Source organism: Lutra lutra, chromosome 4 (assembly GCF_902655055.1).
Source record: "Lutra lutra chromosome 4, mLutLut1.2, whole genome shotgun sequence".
Lineage (NCBI taxonomy): Eukaryota > Metazoa > Chordata > Mammalia > Carnivora > Mustelidae > Lutra > Lutra lutra.
Genome location: NC_062281.1, coordinates 18,508,658 through 18,536,094, shown reverse-complemented (window position 1 = coordinate 18,536,094; position 27,437 = coordinate 18,508,658). Strand labels below are relative to the sequence as shown.

The 27,437-nt window shown below is 37.5% G+C and overlaps 1 long non-coding RNA gene across 1 annotated transcript in view; it reads right to left on the bottom strand.

The window, feature by feature from the left end:
* Positions 1-509: 509 nt before the first annotated feature.
* LOC125098494 (uncharacterized) overlaps positions 510-27,437 on the bottom strand; it is a 610,756-nt gene continuing 583,828 nt past the window's right edge. The window contains exons 11-13 of the long non-coding RNA XR_007126846.1: positions 7,204-7,249; positions 1,576-1,642; positions 510-1,466 (exon numbers count right to left, since the gene is read on the bottom strand). This is a non-coding gene — a long non-coding RNA (uncharacterized LOC125098494). The remainder of the gene's footprint in view (positions 1,467-1,575; positions 1,643-7,203; positions 7,250-27,437) is intronic.

Genomic DNA, 27,437 nt, shown 5'->3' with positions numbered 1-27,437 from the left:
CTGTATGACAGGCACTATTCTAGGCTATGGGGGTAACAGTAGGAACAAGAGGGAAGAAATTCTTCTCTTCATGAAATTTATATTTCAGTGAAGACACAGCAGTGAAGACACTCCATTCTGCTGGAGAATGGGAGAGGAAGTCATTAGGTGGGGTGGGGTGCCATTTAAGATAAGGCATTCAGCAAAGGCATTTCCCTGACTTTTGAACTAAGGACCAATGTTCCTTTCCTCTGTTTAATCCCAATTTCTCAACTCATTCTTCCACAAAACTCCTTTATATGAGCTTTCTGACCCCCCACAGATCATTGAGTAATTCATCATTTTCCTCCAGAATTCTCAATGTACACACTGGGGCAAAGAAATTTTGTGAAAGTTGATATATATTCATCTTGAAGGACCCGCTTTAGGAAAAAAAAAAAATTACAATTAGAAAATTAGATATGAATGCAAATACTTATTTATACTAGGGAAAAACATACTAAATTAGAAGAATTTTAAAAGCTGACAAATTCCCTAAGCATCACAAAATCCAGAAAAGTAACAACATTTTTAGTAATTTATTGATCAATTCACTCTATAGTCATTTCCTCTTTATTTTGGCTACATGGTGAATAATTTGACATAACTGGACAACTTTGTAAAATAATTTCTATAAAGAAAATGAGAAAGATAATTTACCCTTGCCTCTGGCATGACAGACTGATTTTTTAAATGTATATTCAGAATGCATGGGTCATGTAAGCTCTCACAAAATATATTCTATTCTCACTTTTTATTATAGGTTGTACTGGACATATTAAAAGAATCTTATTATCATGCACACTGAAAAAGTAGAAACAGAGTGGAGAACTTTTATATGACTAGTTAACACTTGTTTATGTTAACACATAAACATTTTCTACGGTAATATTATCTAACTAACATTAACGTTAACAGCCCAACTTCTGGCCTTGCACATCTATGCCAGAATGAGCCAATCCCACACGGGACAACTAGCAAGAAATAGACTTGTAAGTCATGTTTCAAAAATCACATAATTCTATTCTATTAACCCAACACAGTTTCCCATTAATCATATCTCACAAATGCCTATTGCCATTCCCATGTCCCCTTGATATAAGGGGAATTGAAGTAAGGGGAAAAAGCAGTAAGAGTCTACTGATCTTATGATTTTTCCTTGGACAGAGCCTTTCTATATTGTTTATTTCAGATAGCAGAAGGTGATGGCTCCATTCCTTCATAGACAGAGAAAGTTCTGGCAAAACTTAGAATTTCTGGTTTAAAATTTATAGGGCGTTGAGCCTCTAACTCTTAATTTGAGCCTCTAATTCTTAATTTCAGGTAGGTCATGATCTCAGGGTTGTGGATCCAGCCCCATGTCAGGCTCCACACTCAGCCAGGAGTCTTCTTCTCTTCCTCGCCCTCTGCCCTTCTGTGTGCAGTATGGTAGGTCTCTCTCTTGCTCTCTAAAAATAAATTAACAAACCTTTATAAATAAAATAAATAAATTAAAATAAATATATAAAATATTAAAGTAAAATTAAATTAAATTTGTAGAAGCTCCATTTGACTCACTGATATTCCATGTCGCCCCCTGGTGAAAAGGTGAGCATTCCATCCATTCCATCCAGATTCTCAGGCCCTAATATTTGAAAGGAAATAAGTCAATATATCAGTAAAGCAAATTTCTCTCCATTTTTCTCTAAGTTAGAATGTTTTGGATTTCAAAAAACAGAAATTCCAAACCAACTGGCTTAAAAGTAATAAAGAATTTTATTGGAATGTATATCTGACAAGGCAGGACACAATGTAGCACAGTTTACACCAACTCCAGTCAGTAACTCTCTTGGCTCTACCCTCTTGTGTATGTGGCTTCAGCCAATTTCCTTCATGGTAGTAAAACTGCAAAAGCTTCCAGACTTATATCCACAGGTTGTATAATCTCAGGGAAGAGAGAGCTTCTCTCTTGTATCTAGAGAAATGTTCTGAACGAATTTTCATAGGCCTGTGATGGGCCAATTTCCTAACTGATAATTGAGGAAAAGGTAGATTACAAATTCCTCAGCTGGACCGGCCTGTTTATGTCTGAGCCTTTCCCAATCTGGTTTCACAAAAGCAATGACTGGGATGGAATCTGAAGGTGCAAACACCAGCTCCCACCTGTTTACAGGGCATCGCCCTACTGACCAAGTACTTTCACATACTATATACGTACAACTTCTTTGAGGCAACTTTTCTACATACAATTAAAAAGTTGAAAACTTAGACACTATAATTTCCCATAACTATTTGGGTCCCTTCATGGAACATTTAAAATGTTTTCCAGTTACATCAGCTTGAACAATGGACCAAAAGAGAATATGAAATGGCTTAAAAGAAGAATCAGGAAATTTGGGGCAAAGCCTTGCTTGTAGCTCTAGCTGTTTGTCTCATTCTGCTCAAGTCATACAGCTTGCCTGGGTCTCTCTTTCACCATCTTAAAACCAGAAGTAAGAAGGTGCACCATGAAGTCCCTAAGTTTCTAAAACTGGAGATACATACATAACAAGGTTGACTTCCTTTTATTGAAATGCAGAGTGTGGTTGAGAAGGGAGGGAATCAGAAAATAAAAGAAAGGTGATGGGGGTGCCTGCATGGCTCAGTTGGTTGGACATCCAACCCACTCTTGTTTTTGGCTCAGGTCATGATCTCATGGTTGTGAGACTGAGCCCCAAGTCAGGCTCTGTGCTCAGTGAAAAGTCTGCTTGAGAGTCTGCTCCCTCACCCTCTGCCCCTCCCCCCTGCTTGTGCCCTCACTCTCTCTCTGCAATAAATAAGTAAAATCTTCTTTAAAAAGGATGATGTAGGGGCGCCTGGGTGGCTCAGTGGGTTAAAGCCTCTGCCTTCGGCTCAGGTCATGATCCCAGGGTCCTGGGATCGAGCCCCGCATCGGGCTCTCTCCTCAGCGGGAAGCCTGCTTCTCCCTCTCTCTCTCTGCCTGCCTCTCTGCCTACTTGTGATTTCTGTCTGTCAAATAAATAAATAAAATCTTTAAAAAAAAATAAAATAAAAATAAAAAGGATGATGTATAGACAAGATTAAAAAACCCTTATGTATAACTTCCATCCTCTTCCTTTTATGGAGGCCCAGGCCAGTAGACCCTATCAACATAGATTACCCAGTTCAGAACTGGTTCTCAGAAAGCTTCACCCAGAGAGTTGCTGCGCCTATAGCTAAAAAGTGAGAGCAAAATTGTATCCATAGAGATTGTTCAGGATTAAAATATGGAGAAAGATGTTAAAATACGTCAAAATTACAAAGGCTTAGCAACTCCCCATTTCCTGCTCTCCCCAGCCCCTGGCAACACCATTCTTTTCTTTGTTTCTATGAATTTGACTCTCTTAGATACCTCATAGAAGTGGACACACACAGTATTTATCTTTCTGTGACAGACTTGTTTTCATCTAGCACAACACCCTTAAGATTCATCTATGTCCTCACACGTTACAGGATTTCTTTCCCTTTTTTAAGGCTGTATGCTATTCCACTGATATACAACGTTGTGCCTATAGACAGCAATTCTGTATTGTCCCCTTGTACACTTAAAACTGTTGAGAGGGGGGGCGCCTGGGTGGCTCAGTGGGTTAAGCCGCTGCCTTTGGCTCAGGTCATGATCCCAGGGTCCTGGGATCGAGCCCCGCATCGGGCTCTCTGCTCAGCAGGGAGCCTGCTTCCCTTCCTCTCTCTCTGCCTGCCTCTCTGCCTACTTGTGATCTCTCTGTCAAAAAAAAAAAAAAACTGTTGAGAGGGCAGATATTACAGTCAGCATTTTTACAAAAATATGTTTCTTAAAGGAAAAAGTCTCAAGGGCTTAAAGCTGGATACATAGACAATATTAAAGAAAAGTGGACATGCACAAATGGGAGATCCAAGAGGCTAGGAAGGGCAGATGCAGTGGCATTTTGAGTGGGCATTCCAAATCCATTTACCAACTGGGACATGGTATTGCTTTTGTAAATGATAAGATTAGAGTCAGTATTTAATTGGAACATTTTAATATTTTGAACCATGTTAAGTTTTCAATAGCACATCTTTCAAGAGGTTTGCAAAGAAATTTTCTACTGAATTCAGAAAGGAAATTCATTTATGTTGGCCTTATAATAAGCATGCCTCCCACAAGATAGGGTAAAAAGACAATAATCACCTATATAATTTTTAGACATTATATTAGAGAAAAATATTTGTTGAGTGGTATGCTCAGGGTTGAATCTTTGATATTTCTGCTTATAGTAGGAATGCAGTAGGAAAAGGTGGTTGTACTTTTTAGAATTTTAACAGAGGCTTTGCCCACACATAAGAAGCCTTTTTAAAAGTGTGAAACCCAGTCAGTCACTAAATATTTTGTAATTTTCCTTTTAGTTAAAAGTTTTGCTGAATCATCCACATTTTCCCCCAAATTTCAGGTTTTTAAAAATACTGTTTTTTTAATTTAAAAGAGAACCTTCTGAATCATACATTAAGAGAGAGGTACCATATTTTGCTGGATTTGTACTACTAGTCTGTAGTCTAGCCTATAGAGTGAAAACTTTAGATTTAGATATTTGGTTTCTACTTGTCTGGTTGGTAGGGAACTCATCCATTAGCAACTTTCATGTTTTTTACCAGTAACCTGCACAGCTGCAAAATATGAGAATGCTGGATTTTCTTCTAATATACTAGAATTCAATGAGATAACTCATATGTAATAACTTAGGGTTATGTGCATTTGTATTGCCAATTGTGGAGGATGGAAAGTTAAGTCCAAGTGTGTGGACCTCCAGGCTTCTGGAGGCAAGAGGCAGTGGTAAGAAGACTGACCCACCAAAGAAGTATACACACATAGGAACAGGATTATCTCTTAAATGCAAAATTACATAAAGAAAGTATTTTATATTTGGTAAATGAATAAAAGGTATTGTTTTCATAATGAAGATTAAAGGAAAAAATTTACAAAGATGTTTGAGAATTACTAAGTAGTCTGTTAAAACCACTGTAGGTTAATGGGTTCAAAAATCAAATATTATATACAAGTTCCTGGTAGCCCTTCCTCCATGTCACTATAGGCATTCCTCTGCCATTTGCCTTGGCATGGATGGTTTATTTCTTTATTCTACATCTCTCTCCCACCATTTTAGCAAGTGGTACTGGATGAAAGCTGTGTTGGACAAGAGAGCCATTAATCTCCTAAAGAAAATGAGTGCCCACCCACCCCACAGCATAGCGGAAAACAGCCAAACTGTGGAGTGAGAAAACTCTGGGTCAATATCACAAATCCACAATCACAATTTTATTGCACTACCTTGGATAAGTTTGACGACTAAATTGAAGGTAATTTTTTGAGGATTCATGAGAAAACTATGGGAAAAGAGGTATGTGGGAGATCAATTTTCTTTGAAGTTTAAAAAAGCATAGTTGTATTATTAGTAATAACAATAGTACTAGTATTATTAGAGTAATAGAATAGGAATAATAGGAAGAGTAATAATGATAATTATTGTTCTCCATTGCTGAAGTCACCCTTGGCAACAGCTATTTTGGAAGCCAAAAATCACAAGAATAAGCCAGTTAATTATGAAAATATGAAGCAAATACACATTCTTTTCTCTTGAGGAAGCCCTCGAGCAGCAAAGTAATCTATAGTCAGGTGCTTCAATGTGAAATGTTAAATATTCTCTTCAGAAATATAATCTGGTGCATTAATGTAAGCAGAACCAGACAGAGTTACAACTTTTTCCTAACTCTCATTTTTTTTTTTACTTTTGGGAGGTGTGTATGTGCGTGTGTGTGTGTGTGTGTGTGTGTGTAAGAGACAAATTCTGGACTGGTTTTTCCTTCACGGTAGGATGTTGGAGGGCTCCAGGAACCAAACTCTTGGGCCTCACACATATTTAAGATCAAATTGCCCACTCTTCGAGATGTATAACAGGGGCTTCCTCAACCGGGTGCAAGATCCATAAGTACAAAGACCAGGTTTGTTCTTGTTTGATTTTGTTGTTATTATTTGTAGTCATGGACTACCGCTATCTAGTGCAATGCCTGGTACTGGAAATTACTATACCTGTTGAATAAATAGATGACATAATTTTAAATGAGTGAATATCCACCAAAGCATTCACCTTGAGTAAACAGATGTTGTCATCTACATCCATCCAGAGGGCAGAACTGATTTGTTCCTGAGCTTATGGAAGGAAGTTCTACCATATTTGGGGCTAAGAGGAAGTTGAATCTGGACCCTAAGGAATAGAAATGAAAAGTGGCTCTTATTACTGGGAATTAGCTTACCTTCAGCTCATAGAAGTAACAGGGCTTGGGAAGGGACTGTGAGGGTGAATTTGGTCTTTATTTCTTAAGAGCATTCATTTGTAATAGCAAAGTATTCAACCAATTAATTATTAGTCTGCTTTATATATGTATGAAATCAGATAACTATATAGTTATATATTATATATATAGACATATATATGGTTACAGAATTATCTATGCTTTGAAGAAATCACCTTAAGATTTTTAAAAATATGGTAATCTTGAACTAGTAGCAATTAGCCTGAAGGCATCAGATTTTATGTGATTTTTGGAAAGTTAGCTCAAAGGAGGATGACCAGCTGGAGAGACAAGTGAGATACAGGAAAAAGTTGTAGAGCACATACATGATTTCGAGGGGAAATATCAGACACCGCTCCAGGAGAGGAGCCTGGTAAAACCAGGAAAGATAAAGGTGTGAAACAGAAATGTTACCTTCTTTCTTTCTTTTTTTTTTTTTTAAGGATTTTATTTATTTATTTATTTGACAGAGACAGAGATCACAAGTAGGCAGAGAGGCAGGCAGAGAGAGAGGAGGAAGCAGGCTCCCCGCTGAGCAGAGAGCCCGATGTGGGGCTCGATCCCAGGACCCTGAGATCATGACCCGAGCCGAAGGCAGAGGCTTAACCAACTGAGCCACCCAGGTGCCCCAGAAATGTTGCCTTATTTCTAAACAAATGTTGGTAAAATCTGAGGGTACACCTGTGACATACATGGACGGCATCCCTAGAAAAACTGTCTGGCACATAGCAGGTCCTCCTACACTGGTCATCATTGCCACTATTATTATGTCTGTACATATTACTCTGATTGGTGTTATTATTTTTTAACTATTACTCTGATTCACATTGTGTCCAGCCAAATAATACATATAAAAGCACTTACTCAATATCCTGCACTTCTGTGGTTGTGAACCAAAACTTGGTAACACCTGCAGTAAAAAATGTAAATTCATCCTTTCAGATAAGATATGTGTTCTGAAAAGATCTCATCAACAAAGAAATAAAGCATATAATAAAAGAGAAATGTATTTACTACTACAAGCTAGGGAAGCTCATTCTTTTTCACTGAGTGCTCGGAGTCATGACTAATTCTGGAAAGAAGTGGTCATGGGCTCCCGGAGAGAACTCATCTCGTCTCCAGTTGTGGCTAAGTCAAAAATCAAAAGACTTATCCTATTAGTTTTGCAGCCCACGGAAACCCAAAGTTGAATGGACACTTAGGCAGGACATGGATTTCAGGTCTTACTGAATTTCAGGTCTACTTTGCCAAAGCAAACAAATGTCATTTTACTCCTCCTCCTCCCCCTCACTCTCCTCCTCCTCCTTTTTTAACGGGGACATAAACAATTGTAAGGAAGCTGTTATTGCTGCAAAGGGATCCAGATAGTGAAAATCCATGGAAAAATGAGGCATCTTTTTCAAGGTCCATAAATTTCCGATTCCTTCCCCAAGAGCTGAGAACAAGTGTGATTCTTCAATGTGCAGGGTGTTTTAATTAGGAAATGAGCTAACAATTTCCTTTTGAGCAGCCCTCTGTGCTGCTGACTATCTGAAGCAGAAATGTTCAGAGAGGCCAAATCTGTGTTCATGTGCAATGTGAAATGGCAACACAGGAGACAATATTTCGGCCAATAAATTCAGGCCAAACCAATTTTTTTTGTATGAATTATGCAAAGAGAGTATAAATTTTCTGTTTTCCTTATATGTCAAGCCAGCATTCCTTGAAAAAAAATATTTTATAGCTTTCTTTTGGATCATAGACTTGTCAATGGGAAGGCAGGAGGAGACTCGAGATATAAAGCTTAATATCTTTTCTCTCTGAAGATGTAATTAAAGGCTTTTTAAGTGGGTTTTTTTTGAAGTTTTGTTTATGCTTATTATCATCCTAGTATAAAAGGGAAAAATGGATTGACTTTTTTAAAAGATTTTATTAATTTATTTGACAGACAGAGATCACAAGCAGGCAGAGAGAGAGGGGGAAGCAGGTTCCCCGCTGAGCAGGGAGCCTGATGAGGGGCTGGATGCGGGGCTGGATGCGGGGCTGGATGCGGGGCTGGATGCGGGGCTCGATCCCAGGACTCTGAGATCATGACCTAAGCCGAAGGCAGAGGCTTTAACCCACTGAGCCACCCAGGCACCCCATGGATTGAGTTTCTTAAGGAATGTTTTAAGAACCGCAAACATGAAAACTGGAAGCTTTAGTTTATAAGTTTCCAAATGGAAAATGTATTGTTCTCTGGTTACCTAACAGGTGCTCATCATAAATGCTTACTATAAGCTAAAGAAAATAACTTGTATGGAACTGGAAATGGAAAAAGTGAACTGTAGTTAAGCAGCAGGAAAAAATTTAAAGGTAATCAAATTAAAAATTCGTGTAAGCAATCTGGAGGAGAATAGTGAGCTTCTCCTTCTGATTTGATAAGTAAGAACTGAAACAGGAAGGGTTTATTTAAGTAGTTAGTATGTGGAAAGTACATAATTCATAAATAAGAGGCTAATGCAGACATCAAAAAAAGAAAAATGTCGCTTACAATAGGGTAAAGAGAGAAAACTGAGAATACATTATTAATTTATTTATTCAGTCACCAAATATAACTTGGCACTCACTAGTATTTAAAATTGCCCTAGGTTCTAGGAGGGAAAAAAAAAAAAAACAGTGTGCCAAAATGAAAAAAAAAAAAAAAGTAACATTTAGAATTAATATCTAGGCAAAAATAAACTTTCATTGACTCTTTCACATCTACCCAGGACCCCAACAGTGAAGAGAAAATCTGATGAACATGAGAAGATGTGTTGTATAAAGGCAGTCCGCCCTTCTCTTTCAAATTGGTGACCTTTGGGATATATTTTATGTGCAGTTTTTAGGGTTCTGTGATTCCAAGGATCTCAGAAGAATTGATAAATCAAAACTGGAACAGATGCAAAGGACAAATGCAGTTTTCTCTTGGTCTAATGTATTCAGAGTATGCTATTGGGGATCTTTGACCTATTTTCGTCAATTCAGAGAACACAAGTATCATACAAGAAAACACACCATTATGTAGTCTTCATAGCCACCCAAATATACTCCACATTACCTTATGGTTACAGGATTCTTGATCTTCTACTTTCTACTGTAGTGTTGATTTTATTGTTACCAGATGTTTGGCCCCGTGCCTTGGGTTACCCAGGTTCACTGGCCCAACAAACAAAACAAAATTGGAATCATACTGAGTACATACATTTGATGAAATAATGATATGTAAGAGAAATGAGAAGGATAGTGCCAAAGGGGGAAAAATTGAAGTGCTGTCTTATGAGGGTAGAAACACAAATGCCAAAAACCTTCAAGAAGAAACTCCGCATTCTAAAGAAAGCTTTAATGTGTGAGCAAATTCCAGTGGCTACCAGGACAAACTGTACTTTTATATGATTCACAAGGCTTTGTTTTAAGGGACTGGGAGAGGGACTGACTGTGCAAGAAATGAAATGCACATTCCCTTCATGTCCAAAAACCCACTGCAGTAATCTTTGTCACAGCCCGCATGAAATTAGATTTTTAATACATTTTTATATTTATGTTAGATTGATCTTGGCAGATAGTTTTTAGTAAATCCCAACATTCAGTAAATCATGCTGAACAACTTACCTTAGAGCACAGATTCTGCTGTTGCTCAAATAAACAATAGCTGTGTGTTTGGTAATTTAAGAGAAGAATTTTCAGACAGTCCAATTGAAATTGATCACCCGGCTTGCCACCTTTTCTGGATTCTACATGCTAGCCCTACTGAGCACTCTTTTGTTAGCCTCTTGGATTCCTACCTCCTGAAGGAGGACAGATCGGAGACATCAGGGACATATGTAAGGTAATGGAAAAGAAATGTGTCACTTGGAGCCAGAAAACAATAGGCAGAGGAAGAGCTCTGCCATTTCCAAGCTATGTGACTTTGGAAAACCACTACCTCTCTGAGCTCCAGTTCTGATATTTTATCTATGAAAAAAGGATTGTAATATACTCCTTGTCTATCTAATAAGGGAGGTGTGATGACTGAATGAGAACATGTGTGGAAAAGCTTTGTAAGTGAGAAAGGACCTCACTATTGCAATCTATTTACAAAGTGTGAAAATAATATTTAAATCTGAAACTTGAAATTGTGAACATTTGACAGGGTGCCGTTAATATGTCAATAAGTATTTTAGAGACATTTGAACACATCCTGTCTCATGGGCTTCAATTTATTTTTGATTCCATTTGATCTGAGAGAACCTTGACCTACTTGTTGTTATAACACCCGTGTAATTGTATATTCAGAATATACGAGGGGCTAACAATAAGTGTTAAGCTACCCCATGTTTCCACTGAGATGAATTTCTGGGTAATACAGTTTATAACAAAAGCCAGAACTGTGGCCTTTGACTTCCCAATTACAGTGACCATTTTCTTAGCCAAAACATGGAAAGGTGTTTGTGTATGTGTGTGTGGCAAAAAATAAATAAATAAATAAATAAACAACATTAAATATCTCACCTTAACCATTTTTAAGTGTATGATTCAGTAGTGTGAAGTATAGTCACGTTGTTGTGCAGCAAGTCCCTATAAATTTTACTCTTGTAAAACTGAAACTCTATGTTGTTCATTAAACACTAATTTTCCTTCTCATCTCCCCACATCCTTGTTTCTAAGATTCTAACTGCTTTAGATACTTAATATGTGTGGATCATATAGTATTTGCCCACCTGTGACCAGTTTATTTTGTTTAGCATGATGTCCTTAAGGTCCATCTATATTGTAACATGGGACAGGATTCCTTCTTTTTTAAAGCAACATAATATACCACTGTACATTCCACATGTTCTTATCCATCTGTCAAAGAACGTTTGGTTTGGTTTCCTTCTATCTCTTGCCTATTGGAATAATGCTGTGGTGAACATTGGCGTGTAAAAATCTCTTTGAGAGCCTGCTTTCAGTTCATTTGAATACATCTTCACAAGTAGGGTTGTTGGATCATATGCTAATTCTATTTATAATTTTTTTAGTAACCTCCATGATGCTCCCCATAAAGGCTACACCATTTCATATTCTCACTAACAGTGTACAAGGGTGACCGTTTCTCCATATCCTTGCCAACACTTGTTATTTTCTGTTCTTTTGACAGTGGCCATCCTAATGGATATAAGGTGATATCTCATTTTGGTTTTGATTTGCATTTCTTTTGCAATTAGTAATGTTGAACGTCTATTCATACGCTTGCTGGTCATTTGTATATCTTCTTTGGATAACTGTCTAGTTAAGTCCTTTGCTCATTTTTTAAATTGAGTTATTTGCTTTTTGGTTTTTTGCTTGTTTGGGTGTTTTTTTTGTTTTTTTGTTTTTGTTTTTGTTTTTACTTTTGCTTTTGTTTTTTTGTTTGTTTTTGCTATTGAGTTGTACAAGTGCCTTATACATTTCATGATATTAATTCATTATTAAGTATAAGATATGCAAATATTTCTTCCTATTCCATAGATTGACTTTTCACTCTATTGGTTGTTTCCTTTGGTGTACAGGTGTTTCTGAATTTAAGATTGTTAAAATATCCATACTTTGGGTACTATATATAGATTCAATGCAATCCATATCAAAATCTCAATGGCATTCTTTGCAGAAATAGAAAAATATTATCCTAAAATTCATATGGAATCTCAAGAGACCCTGAATAGCAAAAACAATCTTGAAAGAGAACAAAGTTGAAGGCCTCACACTTCCTGATTTCAAAACATATTATATTGTAATCAAGATGGCGTGGTTTTGGCATAAAGACAAATATATAAACCAATGGCACAGAATAGAGAGTCCATAAATAAACTCTTACATATATGGCCAAATGATTTTCGACAGGGTGACACAATGGTGAAAGCATGGTCTCTTCAACAAATGCAGTTGAAAAAACTGGAATATTTACATGCAAAAGAATGAAGTTGGACCTTTATACCCTACACAAAAGTTAACCCAAAATGCGTTAAAACCCTAAGTATAAGACCCAAAACTTTAAAACCCCAAAGAAAACAGGCAAAACGTTTAGGACATTCGATTTGGCAATGGTTTCTTGGAGATGACACCAAAAGTACAGGCAACAAAAGCAAAAACAGATAAATGGCATATCAAACTAATACACATTTTAAACTAACAAAAGTACAGGGTAATGAAAATTATGGTATGAAACTTCATAATATGTCAAATAACCACAATAGAAAACACTCTAAATCACATAGGGGCCTGTTGGCAAAGCATTGGGGAAAATGTTGGCATTGGCTAAGTGAACTCAGTAGGGGTGGACATGGCCGGAACCCATGTGTGATGGTTTAGAGACCTGAGACCATATGACCCAAGCAAGGAGGTTTAAATAATCTGGTTTGGCTGGAGCAAAGCATACATGTAAGTGAAAGAGATTGCAATCTGCCCCATTTTCTAGGGGACGTTATATCGAATTCCCATACTTTATCTCACAATTCATTATGGTCTGAAATAAGTACAATAATTCTTGCTCAATTCCTCTCTATCTTCATTTATGACAGATAATATAAAATCTTTATTCATTTCAACATTTCGTGAGTACTTCTTATATAGAAGAGGGCTAGGACTGCACTAAGATATAAATCTTCTAAAATCCATATTCCCTGAAAGCCTCTTCATGTTCTTAAATCTAGTTCACTCATAGATTTATTGAGTTTCTGGTATCTATCAGGCCACATGAAAGGCACTGGGAGTACAAAGAGAAATAAATTCAAGTTCTTTTCATTTGTATCCATAGGTTCTACTTACAATGTTTTATCTTTTCTCTGAGTCAGGCCCAGATTGTTCACGAACATCCTAGATTATACAGCTCGGTCCTAGATGTAATGCTCTTATCAGTGTCTGACAAATGGAATTTGTTAGATACTTACTTGTGTTGGATTCAGTAAACACTGAGCAACCTTACCCATGAGGCATCGATGTACACTAGACAAGTGAAGGTAGAGAAGGTGCCACCTCTCCCCTTGGAATAGGAAAGGACAAAATGATGGCATAGGAATATCTAGCACTTATCTTCCTAGAAACATCATTTTAAACAACTATCCGCATGTGAAAATACCTTCAAGAGAGCCAAGGATCCCAAATAAGAGAGGATAGCATCTGAGCGAAGCCCGGGAGGGTAGGAAAGATGGATTCTGACTCATCCCATCACCCTTCCCCCAAGCCCAGGCAGTCCAGGAAGGACTTTCTTCCACTGGGAGAAGGAAAATGGGGTGAGCACCTGATTTTATCGTGGATCCCAGAGCCAGGCTGCTCAGCACCAGGCTGACTCCTGCAGCCCTACTGGCTCCTGCAGACTCCTGCAAAAGCAGGCTCCCATCACCCAGTACTTGCTGGCTCTGGTAGTGCAGGCATCATCCTTGCTACCACATTCCCCATGGCTTCTGCAAACCCAGGCCCCTCGTTCACCCTAGCTCCCACTGTCTCCAGGGGCCCCAGGCAACTCTAACAGCCCAGGCAGCTCCTGTGGCACCAAGCTCCTAGCTGGCTCCTGTGAATCCAGGCTCCCCGGCAGTGACTATCAACTCCAGGGGTCCCAGGAGGATCCTACAGCTCCAAGTGGCTTCCTAGTTCCAGGCTCCCAGAGGGCCCTAATGAACAAAGGCCCCTAAGCCATCAGGACACTGGCTAGCTACCTCCAGGGACCTCAGGAGGCTGGGGAGGCCCCAGTCAGCTTCCATGGCATGAGGCCCCCAGAGGCTTACACATACCCAGGATACTGGCCATCCTAGTACCAGTTGGGCCCCAGGCCCAGGGCTGCTTCTATGATGACAAGCTCCCGATCAGCCCCCACAAACCCAGGTTCCCAGCCAGGCCCACCTCCAGGCCAAATACCATGGATACAGGTTTTTAATGTACCCCAGTATCAGGCTCACCCCACGGACCTAGATTTCAGACTGGCTCCTACAGACTCAGGCTCCCACCTACTTCACTACCACGTGAACCTTGTGGTCACAGCCTAGAGGTTGGTTCCCACAGACACAGGTTTCTAGCCATCCCAGCACAAGATTGGCCCTGCACATGCAACCTCCAGGTTGGCCCCTGAGGCCTCAAGTCACAGGCCTCACTTCCCTCATTTGTAGAAGAAAGATCGTACAGAACATTCTTCTCTCAGATAATCTGGTTGTACAACCAGCTACAATACGTAAGATTTCTGAGTGGTGCCTGGCACTGGTACATACATGTTCAATAAATTTTGGCTGTTACCATTAATTTGTCCTAAGTATGAACTGTGTTTTCTTTTTCTTTTTCAAATGTAAAGGCTTGCAAATGCAGGAGTGTGATTTATAAAGAAATACATTTCATCTTTGTTTTTATTGCTGTCAGATGTAATAGCTCACCCCATTTTCCTTATAAGAATAATAAACTCTTCTGCTCCAGAGTGTGAAATTCCTTGGCCCAAAGATAGAGTAATAGAACTTGGTACAATATGTGAATGATGGAATTCATTGGTATGTGAACCATACCATCTGAGAGGAGAATATCTGGGCCATGGATGTACACTGATGCACTTTACTTAGAGGAGACAGGAATGGTACATTCCCTGAATGAAAAAGATGCATGATCACACAGGAGACATTAACTCAGATCACGTGACACAAGAATACCTGGGGGGGAACCAAACAGTTAGGAACTGGGCCTTGGACTCTGGTCCAGGGGCATGGAGAAAGTGGGTTCCACGGGTAGCATAGAAGTTGTACACTAATCCTCAAGCAGAATACACAAGGTTGGACACCATTTTTGTATGACTAGAATGGATAGAAAACTATAGGCTCTTTTCCCCCAAATGATCTACACTGCAAAAACATCAGCATTTATGTGTTTTGCTGTGAATCATAGAGAGCATTTGGATCCCCAATGCATAGAGGAACTACAGTTTCCTGCCAAACTTGAGAAAGATTTATTTTGATAAGGCAAAATAAGGTGATTATTTTTTTATCTGATAATCATAGAGCATAAATATACCCATTATATTTAACAACCCGAGAAAAATACTGTATTGAGCCCATGCCAATGTCATGTTATCCAGCATTATCCTGCCTCTCTTCATGGGTCTGTTCTTTATTGTGGTGATGGAGATGAGTGGAAATGAAACTAGTAATATCAAATGTTCTTTCCACAAACACCAAAAACAAAGAGGCAATAAATTGGAACCATGTTGGGTCTAAGGTCATGCTTATTTAGAATGAAGGGAGCCCTGGAGGATGAGAAAGACCCCCCATTTGGATGAGCAACTCAAAAATTAAATGGTCACATGTGGAAAAAAAAAAAAAGACGACAACACTAGCAACACGTGGTCATTTTGCATAGGGGAAGTTTACCAGCCAGGCTGACTCAGAATTCTAGAGATAACACAGGGTACTTTATGCACAGGTGGAAGACTGTGTTGCTGAGTACCAGAATGTCAAGAAGGTGGCATGAGTTTGAAACCCAATTCTGTCATTTACTTGTTGCACATCTTTGTGTAAAATATTTTACCATTCGGCTCTCATTTATTTTATAGTAAAACCTGGGATAATCATGGTCAATTGGGTAGAAATATTGTAAGAGTTATATTATTGCAAGAGTTAATTCACATTTGAGAGTCCCTCACTCTGTACATGGTACATTTTAGGAACTTAATTTAGTTTAGTTGAGTTGAGTTGAGAGTCTTCCAATCAGGACTAATTTTTTAAAAATGTTGGTAAAACATCTGGTTGTTCTGGTGTTTTCTAGACATGTTGGATTGACTCTTACTTTCCAGCCAGATGTTGGATGTTTTACAGACACACTAGGATTATATGTTTAACTATAAAAGGACAGCCAATAATGCATTGTCCAAATAGATATGCATGCAGAGAGAAAAATAACAAATTGACCTAAAGCATTTTAGAAGCCCTGAATCTCTTTCTTATACATTTTGTGAAGTGTTCCAGGAATTTTAATTTATGGAAAAGCTGAAGAGCATGAGTTTGATTTTAAGAGTTGCTTGTGTAACATTCGATTTACTAAATGAGAGCAACAAGGCAGGGGGGACAATCTGGAAAAGGACAAGGTGGAGCTACCAAGTGCTTGTTGTGCATTTTAGACTCAAGATTGGAAAGAAAAAAAAGTATTAGCAGAAACTTATCAAAAAGATTGTTACTAGTATTTGGATGTTGGCTTGACAGAAGTCATCCAACAGCGGGGAGAGAAATACAAATAGCGTCATACAAGTAAAATGTCATTTTACCCTTTCATGTCTCCTTTCTTTTTCCTGCTCCAGACTTAGAAGACTAGGGAAATGGGATTTGGAGAGTATAAAAGGCCAGGGAAGAAACTAGTCACATCCCACAATTCCACAGCAAGTGACTGAGCTTAGGTTGGGCACATACTGGAAATAAAGGTGGCAGGGGGCCCAGGAGGGTGTGAGGAAGGAGAATAAGAGGCAGAAAGAAAGGGAAAGAATCAACTAAATAGGAGATTGAATTATAATGACTAGATCACAGTTTAATAGTAATATATTCTTTTTCTAATTCATAAAATGGAGCTGTTATAATAACACAAAGTGCCCCAAATTTATTACATTTTCCTGATATTCTGAACAGTGACAGGGATTAGTTAGGTAGGAAGGGCTATGGTGAAGAAAAATAGAACTATGGCTGATTAAGCCTCATTAAGACTTGTAACATCAATATGTCTTTTACAAATATATTCCAGAAAATTTCTAAGAAAACTCCAACTATGTTCACGATTATTCCCAAAGAACTCACATCTGCTCTCAACAACTTTGGCACAAAAACACCTCTCTTTACTATGACATCAATTAATACAAGCTCAATGGCATCTATAATATTTTTTGCAGTGAGCCGAAGCTGGCTCACACTAGCTTGCAAGAAACAATTGTTACATATTCAGAAATTTTGCAAGCCAGTAGTTAAATTTAGTAAAAATTAGATTATGCTAGGTATAAGCTTACAATCAAATAAGTTATATTAAAAACAAAGGTAGTAAGCACTCAAAACTCATCACTTTCTAATTATTGTTACACATATCACTATCATCCATGCTTAAGTTTATTTATGAATACTATATTTATATGCTTGAAGTACTGCATAACACAGTGCTACTGTGCATCTCTTTCCAATTCCATGTTCAATGGCATCCTGTTGGTAGCTTGACATAAGTGAGATTATTTACACCACAGAAATTGGCACATGCTATAAATCAGATTCCTTCATTTCCTGTTTTGTTTTGTTTGTTTGTTCATTCTTTCCTGGAGAGCCATTTTTAAAATCTTTACCAGTACACCACTGGTGATCCCTTTTAAGAGATCTTTAATACCTCCATATTAGTTTAAGAATTGCCGGGGCACCTGGGTGGCTCAGTGGGTTAAGCCTCTGCCTTCGGCTCAGATCATGATCTCAGGGATCTGGGATCGAGCCCCGCATCCGGCTCTCTGCTCAGCGGTGAGCCTGCTTCCCTCTCTCTCTGCCTGCCTCTCTGCCTACCTGTGATCTCTCTCTCTCTCTCTCTCTCTCTCTGTCAAATGAATAAAAATAAAAAAAATTAAAAAAAAAAAGAATTGCCTTCTCATTTTGTTCATTAGAAATCCTTACACCTCTTTCCATTCCAACATAGTTGGTCTCAACATTCCTTCCAAGAAATTAGTAAATATTCAGAAATTGTATATCCGTGAGGAAGTGTTGTGAACTAGTAATGTTGTGCTATTCTAAAAATATGTTTGAATGGTTCTTAAAGGAAAAACTCTTTTAATAAAAAAAGGATCGCTAGCCTGAGAAACTTCTTTTTGAAACAAAGAAAATATTTAATGCTAAAGATGTTTGTTATAATTTACCTTGTGAAAAGAGAGTAGGATATGTATGTCTATACATGTATCTCATTTTTTACATCACTGTCAAATGAATCAAAGCCAAATATAATTGGCCAATCTTGAAAAAACAAGAGAAAATGATTATCAGAAAAAAAATAAGTAGCAGGAAAAAATCTAATGACATATTCAAAATGCTGAAAAAAACTATCAATCTAGAATTCTACTCACAGTATTATTTTTATATCTATATCTATCTATGAATACATATTCATAGTTCACTTCTTTTCATTTTTAATTGCATAAAACAAAATATATATGCAGAATTTTGCTTGGTTTATTTTATACATAATGTAATATATATGAATACAAGAGCATAAAGGATGGAAGAGTAAATGGAACTATATTTTTCAGGGTTCTTATATTAGTACTGGTAGTAATTCATTATAATAAATATAATTTAATTATGATAATCTAAAGATGATCATTATAATTCTTAGAGCAACTTCTAAAAATAATTCAGACAAACGTATAAATCCAGTAGAGGAAAGGAAATAGAATACAAAAATATCTGTTCAGTACAAAACATAGCAAAGGAAGAACAAAAGAAATAAATTTATGAGACGAATAGGAAAGACATAGCAAATGGCAGACTTAAATCCATCAGTTTCAGTAATTACTTCAAATTTAAATAGATCAAGTACTCCAATCAAAAGCAGAGACTGACAATAAATTTAAAAGAAGACAGAGTTATATACATCCTAAAAAAATTCACTTCAAGTACAAATATACAAGTAATTTGAAGATAAAAGAATGATAAAATGCAAACAAAATTATCAGAAGGCCAGAGTGGCTATACTGATATCAAATTATATAGCCCTCAAGACAGACTTGTTTATTTTGAGGTTAAAACAGAACATTCATAATGATAAAAATGATCAATACATCAGGGAGATGTAGCAATTATAAAGACATATGCACTGAAAAAACAGAGTTTCAAAAGATGTGAAGCAAAATCTGACAGGTAAAGTGGGAGAAAGATGGGTACCTTGTTAGAAGAAGAATGAGATTAGAAATTATGTGATAAGGAGGTAGGTATAGAGTGGGTGCTAATGGGAGTGTAAGGGTCACATCAGGACTTCTATACTACTGTCACTTTCACAGTGAACATGACTTGATACTGAATCTTGAAAGTCATTCATTGTTCATGCATTCATTTAGCAAATATTTATTGAGCATTTGTGTGTGGGACAATAAGCTTAGGGTGATTATACAGTAGGAAATAAAATAGACATAATCCCTGCCAAAATAGAATTTGGTGTTTCTTTTGTAGGAAGCTGATTTAATATAACGATTTTTCTTCAGAAAGAGAAATTCAAGTTTTCCTAACCAAAAGAGAGGAGAAATGGAGAGACTGACACTAGGCTGGATGAGACCCTAAGTAATTACAAGTAGAAAATACCGAATTACATATGCCAGAGGACAGGAAGCAGGATCAAAATAAGTGAAACATAATCTTTTTTAGTGAAAAAATGACAATAGGATCAAGAAGACATGTAACAGGACTATGGAGCTTAAAGTGATTTGTGCAATATGAATTCCTAAGTGGTAATAAAGCAGAATAGAATGGGGAAAAAAAAGAAAAGAAATAGACACATATAAATACAAATATGTAATATTCATGATAAATAAATAAATAAATCTAAATGAAATAGATATGTTTCAGAAATAGGCAAAGTTTTGAGAACTGCTTGGAAGAAGTGATAGAAGACAAGAAGGTAAGTGTGGTTAGGTTTAAGGAAGAATATCACAAAGCAAGGCCATATGTAATTTGGGTAGAGCTCTCCCAAGGGGCAATGGTAGCAGATATGCTCTGTAGTGTTGAACACAACAGAAAGTATTGAGAAATGAGAATGGAGGAGAAGGGGCTAGGGAAGAATGCTGATGAATGTTTGACAACTAAGTTTTATTTTTTATTCTTTTTTAAATTTTTTAAAAGATTTTATTTATTTATTTGACAGAGATCACAAGTAGGCAGAGAGGAAGGCAGAGAGAGTGCGAGGGTAGCAGGCTCCCTGCCGAGCAGAGAGCCCAATGTGGGACTCGATCCCAGGACCTTGAGATCACAACCCGAGCGGAAGACAGCAGCCCAAACCACTGAGCCACCCAGGCGCCCCGACAACCAAGTTTTAAATGAAAGATGGAAATGTGAACAAAAGAATAATCCAAATAAAAATGATGTTGGAGAAAAATTATCCTTGCTGCTCTGTCACAGATTTGGAAATGGATTACCACATCAATACAAGTTGATCAATGCCTCTTACTTCAGTCCTACTTAGTTGAAAGATTATACACATGCCATTACATTCCCAAACTTGTGGGTCTAGATCAAACACACTTAACTAGGGAAGAGGAATAATTAATTACTCAATCTCTTTAGAATATTAGACACCTACATCATAGCAAGTTAGAAAGTCTGAGTTGAGCATATTTTCCATTAACTTTAAGAAATGAGGAAATTGAGTCCCTGAAAAAATGAGTCATTTAAAACTACATGTTGATTCTGGGGCTCAGCCCAGGATAAGGTTAAGCTTTCAGATTCTAGTTTAAAGCATTGGAATGGCCAAATTCCTCTAACTAAGCTGAAGTGACACCACTGGCTATTGCATATTGAATGCCCATATTGTGGTGGCCACTGGGTAGATTGACAAAGAGAAGTTCGACAGCTGTTAGAATATCTAATGACTGACTAACCACTAAAAGAGATTCAAGGAAAACAATGTCAAATACTCAGAAATACATAATTTGGACTATATTTTAAAGGCGAATTGTGGGCACATCTTACAGAGCCAAAATGGCAGCTCATCAAAAGCATACTTATTTGGGCTTTAGCCATTGAGACAAATCTAGATTCCAAAGGCAGTTACTCTAAGCACATATGTTTTTTTGTTTGGGGGTTGGATTTTTTTTTTTTTTCATGTTTCAAACCCTCTATGCCTTCTGATTAGTTATCAAAAGTAGTCTCAGGTGGTTGGGTTACGGACATTGGGAAGGGTATGTGATATGGTGAGTGCTATGAAATGTGCAAGCCTGAGGATTCACAGACCTGCACCCCTGGGGCAAATCATATGTTATATGTTAATAAAAATAATTAATAGAAAAAGAAAAGAAAAAAAAAGTAGTCTCTATCAGCAAAATCAAGGGTGCAAATATAGCCTTACATGATAGGAAAACACCAGAATCATGTTTTCCAGGTTATTTAGTGATAGTGAAGGCAAAGACTATTTCTGTTTTACCAACAGTAATTGGTGCTTCTGCAGAATTCATGATTTCTGCTAAGAAAGTCACTTAATAATCATAATAATCTGAAAGCCTGGCAGAGACTTACGTATTAATAGAAAGCATTTGCTCTTGATGTTTATGCAGATTTCAAAGGGTATTTGAAATCATTGTACAAGGATTTTATATGTACTTGAAACAAAAAAAATGAAAACAAAACAGAAAACTGGGCATTATGAAGAGCACTTCATTATTGAAAAGAGTGAGTTTTATTTTATTTTATTCTACTTTCACCACAAATGCATTTTCTTTTTTCTTTCATTGTTTTTAAATTTTAATTCAAGTATAGTTAACATACAGTGTACTATTAGTTTCAGGTGTATAATATATGATTCAACAATTCTATACACCATTTCTCAGTGCTCATCTAAGAGTATTCTTAATTCCTGTATTCTTAATCCCATTCACCTATTTTACCCACTCCCCCCACCTCCCCTCTAATACACTTTATTTTAAATGAGTACCCTCAGTTAAAGTTATTTTTTCTTTTTCAACAAGAACATTTTTTACTTGAAGCATACTTCAGAATACATGGTTCTAAAAGATATATAGAAAACATTCCATCTAAGAAAATAGAATACACATTTTCTTCAAGTACGCACAGAAGAATCCCCTGGTTATTTCACATAAAAAGGGACATAACAAATATTACAAATTTAAGAAGATTGAAATCATGCCAAGTATATTTCATAATCATAATGGCACAAAATTAAAGATCAACAGTAAAATAAAGCTAGAAAATCTACAGTGTAAATATTAAATAACAGACTACTACACAAGCAATGGGCCAAATAAGAAACCAAACATCAAATCAAAATATGCCTCAAAACAAAAGAAAGGAAGGTAAGGGAAGGGAGGAAGGGAGGAAGAAAGGATTAAAGGAAGGAAGGAAGAAAAAGAAGAAAGAAAGAAAGAAAGAAAGAAAGAAAGAAAGAAAGAAAGAAAGAAAAGTCACTATTCCAAACCCTATGGGATGCAGCAAAAGCAGTTATTAGAGTAAGATTCATGCTATAAATGCTTGTATTAAGAAAGAAGTTCAAATAAACAACATTATACCACAAGGAACTAGAAAAAGAAAAAAAAAAACTTAGCTGAAATTTGGGAAGAAAAGGAAGAAAATAAAAAAGAAAAATTACAAATAAATAAGATAGAGACCAGAATAAACAATAACATAGCATTAAAAGCAATGGCCAAAAAAATGAACAAAATTGGCAATGCTTTAACTACATTAACTAAGAAAAAAAAAGAGAGAAGACTCAAAAAACCAAAAGGAGAAACGGAAAATAATACAACACATAACTACAGAAATAGTGTTCTAACACATTATTATAAACAATTATGTACTAACAAATCAGATAACTCAGAAAAATAATTCCTAAAAATGCAGTTTACCAAGACTGAATCATGAATTTTTTTTATTTTATATTTTTTAAAATTATTTTTTAAGTTTATTTGTCAGAGAGAAGAGAGAGAGAGCTCAGGCATGGAGAGTGGCAGACAGAGGGGGAAGCAGGCTCCCCACCAAGCAAGGAGCCCAATTTGGGGCTCGATCCCAGGGTCCTGGGGTTATGACCTAAGCCGAAGTCAGACTTAATCTACTGAGCTATCCAGGCAACCGAATCATGAATCTTGAATCCAAGAAATAGGAAATCTTCTTAGAACAATAATAAGAATGAAAGTTGAATTAGGAATCAAAAATCTCCCAGCACAGAGGAGCCCAAGACCACATGGTTTTTCATTGGTGAATTGTACCAAACATTTAGCAAAATAATTAATGACAGTCTTTATTCAAAATCTTACAAATAATGGAATAGAGTGAACATATTCAAAATCATTCCATGATTTTATTTTACTTTCACCACAAATGATTTTCTTTTCTTTTTTTCATTAAGTTTTAAAATTTTAGTTCAAGTATAGCTAACATACAGTGTTATATTAGTTTCAGTCCAGTACTGTCCAGTACTACCCTGACCGTAAAGCAGGATAAAAACAATACAAGAACAAAAAAAGCCTAGTTTGTCTGATAACAGTATTGCTATTCTGATTTTCCTTTGACATCTGTTTGAGTGATAAATGTTTCTTCAGCACCTCACTTTCAATCTGCAGGTGTCTAAAATGAGTCTCTTGTAGGCAGCATACAGATACAGATGGGTCTTATTTTTTTATTTCATTATGATACCCTATGTCTTTTGATTGGAGCATTTAGTCCACTTATATTCAAAGCAGTTATCAATAGATATGTGTTTACTGTCATGTTATTGCTTGTTTTGTCATCGTTTCTGGAGATTTTCTCTGATCCTTTCTTGTCTTTGTCACTTTTGGTCTCTCCTTTGCACTCACAAAGTCCCCTTTAATATTTCTTGCAGGGTTGGTTTAGTGGTCATGAGCTCCTTTAGTTATTGTTTCTCTTGGAAACTATCTCTCCTATTCTGAATGAGAGTCTTGCTGGACAGAGTATACTTGGCTGCAGATTTTTCCCATTCAGCACTTCAAATGTATCATGTCACTTCCTCCTGGCTTGCCAAGTTTCTGTTGAGAAATCTCCAGCTGGCTTTATAGGTTTTCCCTTATAAGTTAAGGACTTCTTTCATCTTGCTGCTTTCAAGATTTTTTTAATCACTATATTTTGCAAATTGAATTACAATATATTCTGGTGTTGGCCTGCTTTTGTTGATTTTTATGAGAGTTCTCTGTGCCTCCTGCATCTACATGTTGTTTTCCTTCCCCAGATAAGGGAAGTTTTCTGTTATTATTTCTTGAAATAATTTTCTCCCCCCTTCTCTCTCTCTTCTTCTCTGGGACTCCTATAATACAAATGTTATAATGTTTGATGGAGTCACTGAATTTCCTGTCTATTCTCCTGTTGCATAATTCTTTTTATTTTTTGTTTAGCTTCATTATTTCCCATTATTTTACCTTCTACGTCACTAATTTGTTCCTCTGCTTCTTCCAGCCTGCTGTTCATTGCATGAAGCCTGTATCCAATCTCATTTATTGTATTCTTCATCTCTGATTCTTTTATAACTCTTTTATCTCTGTTGTTAGGGTCTCACTGATATCTTTTATTCTTTTCTCAAACCCAGTGAGTATCCTTATGATTGTTGCTTTAAATTCTCCATCAGGCATGTTACTTATATCTGTTTTGTTTAGATCTCTAGCCATGGCCTTATCTTGTTCTTTCCTTTGGAATAAATTCCTCTCTCTTGGAACCTTGTCTAAGTCTCTGCCTTCTTCTCTGTGTTAGAAAAGCTAGCTATGTCTCCTGCTCCTAAGGGTAATGGCTTTATGAAGACAAGGTCTTGTACTGCCCAGGATCTGACACTTCAGGGAGTGTCTCCAGTGTGTGCTGCATCCACTCTCCTATTGTGTTTTGGCTGCTTTTCTTCTTGTTTTCAGGCCAGTCTTCTGCAGAGGCTCCCCTTGCAGGCTGTGGGCAATGTCTGGTCCCTGGTCTGACTATGATGAGTTTTAACTAAGTGTGCTCTGGTCTCCTTGTGAAATGTGACCTGACACCAACTCCACCAGTACTGAAGCCTTGAAGAACTCTGGTCCCCACCACGTGGTGCGGACAGAGGCTTGTGCCAGTCTTTCTTGGGGAGGAGCCTGCCACACTGGGACTGAGGCATGGCTGACTGAGAAGGGCATTGCTGCCAGAGTACAGGGTAGTGGAGCTTGGTGTAAGCAAGTTAGGCAACCAGTGTCTGCCATCTCTATGAAGCATGTCTCCCAGGGAAGTGCTCACAGAGTCGTGAATAGTCTCCGTATTGTGTGCCCCAGGCATTCTTCGAATCTTAGCTTCCACACTGTCTGCCCTCGGGTTGTTTGCCTGCTTTCTCTCCAGTAATAGCACAATGCCCTCCAGTCCAGGCTCTATCCCAGCCAAACCCACTGACCTTTGAAACTCCAAGCTTTAAGTCCTGCTCATTGTAAGAACTCCTGAAATTCAGCCCCTCTCATTTTCCAAGCCAATAGCTTTGGAGAAATGTTTTCCTTATGCGGTCCCTTGTATGTTCCTCCCTCTCACACTCTCTCCCTTCTTTGCGACCGTGGGTCCCTCCCCTCCACAGCACTCTCAGTCCATTTCTCCCCTAAGCCACAACTCCACACTTCCTATTGTCTTCAATGTGGCCTCTTCTCGCCCTTTAGTGGAGGAGTTTGTTATGTCAATCCTCAAACCAATTTCTGAGGTATTTAGGATGATTTGATAGTTATGTGGTTGTGCTCATGAGATGAATCAAACCTAGGGTCCTCCTACTCAGTTACCATCTTGGGGCCCAAAGAGCAAGAGTTTTAAACTGAGGATATTTTTCTTGACTTGATAACCCCAACAAGAAATATTCACAATTCCACTTTAAGCGCCTTAAAGGAAAGGACTGGAAGTGGTCAACAAATATACAGCTGACCTTTGAACAACATGGGAATTAAGGGCACTGACACCCTGCACAGTCCCAAATCTGTGTATAAATTTTGACTCTCCCAAACTTAACAACTAATAGCCTAGTACTAACCAGAATCTTTACTGACAACAGTTGATTAACATATATTTTGTATTTTATATATATTACGTACTGTATTCTTACAATAAAGTAAGCTAGAGAAAAAAAATGTTATTAAGAAAATCATAAGGAAAAGAAAATACATTTATAGTATTGTATTATAGGGGCGCCTGGGTGGCTCAGTGGGTTAAAGCCTTTGCTTTCAGCTCAGGTCATGGTCTCAGGGTCCTGGGATCGAGCCCCGCATCGGGCTCTCTGCTCAGCAGGGAGCCTGCTTCCTCCTCTCTCTCTCTCTCTGCCTGCCTCTCTGCCTACTTGTGATCTCTGTCAAATAAATAAATAAAATATTAAAAAAAATGTGTTGTTATAGTATTGTATTATAAAAAAATCTGTGTCTACAAAAAATCTGTGTGTAAATGGACCTGCAAAACTCATATCCATATCGTTCAATGATCAACAGTATATTTGGGTCTACTCTGTGTTTATTTGAGGGCCTATAACAAACTAAAACAAATTTGACTTGGTCTGGGTCTTTGGGAGTTTACAGCCAAAAGAGAATTATGGACTCCTAAGAAGATACTTTGAATAAAATATGAACATGGGGATAATAGGGGGTTGCTTGGGGTTGTCAATGAAACACAGAGGACAGCACAGAGAAGTCAGGGAAGATTTCCTTGGAAAGCTATGTGTTAGCAAAATCTTGTTAATTTTTCCTCACTTGTTTTTATATGTGTATTATAAAGTAAGTTAAAGTGAAATCACCACATCAATCTCTGTTTAGAATAGGAAAGAATCTTAAAAATCATATATTATCCCAATCCAGGGAGGTTTAATTCATGATTCCAAGAGACTCAGTGACAATGGCCAAAACAAATGGAGGCATTACATGGCCCATGAGGTTCCGAGTACAGTTTCACAGTTCCAGAGGTTAACCAGGCTAATTGCCTAGTAATGTACTTCGTTTGAATAAGTTTCCTTACTATTCCCTATTATTATATCACTATCATGAAACACCAGTGAAGCTAGCAAGGAGAGAATAATTTTTCCCTCAACAGGGATGCTTCAAAATTTTACTAGGACACTTTGCTTTTTTTTTTTTTAAAACTAACATATAATATATTATTAGCCCCAGGGGTACAGGTCTGTGAATCACCACGTTTACACACTTCACAGCACTCATCATAGCACATACCTTCCCCAGTGTCCATAAACCAACCACCCTCTCCCTCCCTCTCCTTCCCCCGGCAGCCCTCAGTTTGTCTTGTGAGATTAAGAGTTTCTTGTGGTTTGTCTCCGTCCCAATCCCATCTTGTTTCATTTTCTCCTTCCTTACCCTCCAAACCCCCCATGTTGGCTCTCAACTTCCTCATATCAGGGAGGTCATATGATAATTGTCTTTCTCTGATTGACTTATTTTGCTAAGCATAATACCCTCTAGTTTCATCCACATTATCGCAAAT